Source organism: Sapajus apella, unplaced genomic scaffold (assembly GCF_009761245.1).
Source record: "Sapajus apella isolate SASKATOON/1434 unplaced genomic scaffold, GSC_monkey_1.0 scaffold66, whole genome shotgun sequence".
Lineage (NCBI taxonomy): Eukaryota > Metazoa > Chordata > Mammalia > Primates > Cebidae > Sapajus > Sapajus apella.
In genome coordinates this window covers 9,552,980-9,555,637 of record NW_022437006.1, presented here as the reverse complement: position 1 = coordinate 9,555,637, position 2,658 = coordinate 9,552,980, and the positions used below count along the sequence as shown (strand labels likewise).

The 2,658-nt window shown below is 37.6% G+C and overlaps 1 non-coding gene across 1 annotated transcript; it reads right to left on the bottom strand.

Moving 5' to 3' along the window:
- Positions 1-431: 431 nt before the first annotated feature.
- On the bottom strand, positions 432-550 carry LOC116530422. Its single transcript, XR_004259985.1, has one exon. It is a non-coding gene; the product is annotated as a 5S ribosomal RNA (ribosomal RNA).
- Between the last annotated feature and the right edge of the window lie 2,108 nt (positions 551-2,658).

The window sequence follows — 2,658 nt, the reverse complement described above, 5'->3', positions numbered from 1 at the left end:
GGTCAGTATTTTGCTGACTCCTGATCTAGACTATTTCAATCAGCTTCTTACTCCCCATGTCTACTGTTGCTTCCTTCCAGTTGCTTCATAATGCAATCAGAATTATCTTTTCAAAACTGGAATCTGATCACATAGGCCAAAGACTTTCCATTGCTCTTTGGTCTAAATTTCTTGCCATGGTCAAAAGGCACTGCATTTTTTTCCCTCTCTCCCTTGGCCCTGCATTTTTTGGATCTGACTTCTGCTCTAGCTTCATAAAATATCATTCTCCTTAATCTGTGTGTTTTACTCACAGGGACCAAGAAGTTCTTCCCCCTTGGAATTTTCTCTCCAACTGTCACTGCCCAGTTAATTCCTAGTTATCCTCCAAGTCTCAGTTTGCATGTTATTTACTTCCAAATATCTTCTCTCTCTCTTTTTTTTTTTTTTAAAGCCTACAGCACCCGGTATTCCCAGGCTGTCTCCCATCCAAGTACTAACCAGGCCTGACCCTGCTTAGCTTCCGAGATCAGATGAGATCGGGCATGTTCAGGGTGGTATGGCCGAAGACCCAAATATCTTCTCTAACCACCATCTTCATTCAGGCTAATTTAAATGCCCTAGTAATTACCTCCTTCATAGAAGTTGTAATTAAATCATTAATTTTTAATTATTTAATATTTCTCCCATTTAATAGTAAACTCCCTGAGGCTAGGGACTACATCTTATTCACATAGTACCTGGTACTAGCACATATGCCAGTTGGTGATGCATTTGGCTGCAAATAACAGAACTTGATTGCAATAGCTGAACCAAATGGAGATTTTTTTTTTTAATCACATAGGAAAAAGGCTGAAGATAAGCAGTCCAGTGCTGGTATAGTGTCTTTAAAATGTAATCAAAGCTCAATGATCCATTTCTGTTGACTGTATTCTTGTGGTTACAAGATGGCTGCCACAATTCCAGGAATTGCATCTGCATTCTAAACAGAAAGGTTGAAGATACTGCCGGGTAAATTTCTCCTACTTAAAACAAAAAATGAAAATTATTTTCTTTATTTCTCATTATCTAGCCCTAGTAACGTGGCAACCCTTCACTGCAAGTGAAACTTGGAGGCTATAATTTTTGCAGAACATGTTGAGATCTTGAAAGAGATGGGATTATATTAGTTAGGAGTGAAAAGAGAATGAATACTCAATAGGCAAGGAATAGTGTCTGCCCTGGTAGGCACTAAATATTTTTTGAATAAACCAATGAATAGCCAAAACTATTTAGAAATTGAAATAATTCTATTATAGGAAAAGAATATGAGTAACAATGGTGCCTGAGCCTACATCAATTTTCTTGTTTTTAACAAATTTTACTCTGTTTAATTTTATTGCTTCATTTGCTATAAATGTTTCCAAGGGTCAAAAAAAAAAAAAATTAGACAATTAGAGGAACAGAATCTAAACTTATAATAGTCATTTGTTGTTTTTGGCTTTTGCTCCTGCAGAAATTGTCAAACAACACTAGGCTGGAATGCCTTTACTGATATGTGCATTCTAAGCCAACATTATTTTCTTTGGAAATACCTTATTACAAAATTATAACATATAAATATTTTAGCAGTAATAATATGGGTAATAGTTCTTAATGGCCTGATCTGCCTATGGGCTTCTAGTTCAGTATAGAGTATTATTTTCAGGCAACACTATAAAAATCTGATTTTATGTTGCCCTGCTGTGAACATCTTCAAGTCAAATAGCAGAAGTGATGCTCTACTCTTATTTAATTTTTTAATAGCTCCCTAACCTACATTCTGAAGAATCTATATATAAAATGTAACTAGGAGACAGTCTTAATAACAAAACCATCCAATCTTCTGCAGTCTGTTTTTTTGGTGTAAACTATTTTTTACAGTTCTAATTCAGTTTAAAAAAGTGAAAATTGGATTTTTCTGAGGTATTAAAGAATCGGAGCAAAGATATGTTTTTAAGGTTGAGCTATAATATTAAGAATCTTAACAGTGTTTAATAGCACTTGAGAACCTGTTAAATGGAAAACTTAAATCATTTCACCTCTCTCCTTTGCTGGCTGGATTCCATGACATTCTACCGATGGAACTGGAAGGCAGGAGGAAGAAAGGGGGACTGATCCTTCCTGCTTATTCATTGTTAACACCTGCATCACTCCAGCAATGGCCCTTCATCTTGTCAGTGACAGTTTGCTCTAGTCTACAACTTTTTTTTTCATCAGTTAGACCAAAATTTGTCTCATCATTCCCATAAAACCTTGGTCAATGTCCTGGATCTGTTGGGCTGCTCTATACCTTTGCCTCTTTCCTTGGTCAGCACTCATTGACTTCTTTATGGGGAATCACCTCTCCCACTGGGTGCAGTGTGGTGGGTTTGCTAGGACTCATGCCAGGAGCTAGACTTCTCTCCTAAGACTTTGGACCACTTCTGTGTTTGGGGCTTTTTATCAGTCTATTGCCACTGGGTGCCTAGTCTCACAGGCTGCCTAGTTCCTGTTCTTCTATGACCTGGCTCTCCAACTTCCCTTTGCCTCTGTGAGCTGGTTTACATCCTTCCAACAAATTTCCCTCTTGTTGTCTGCAGTTGCTGCAACCAAAGAGCCCTAGTGATACAATCTGCTAGACTAGAATATAAGCTCCAAGACACAGGGGCTGTGGCAAAG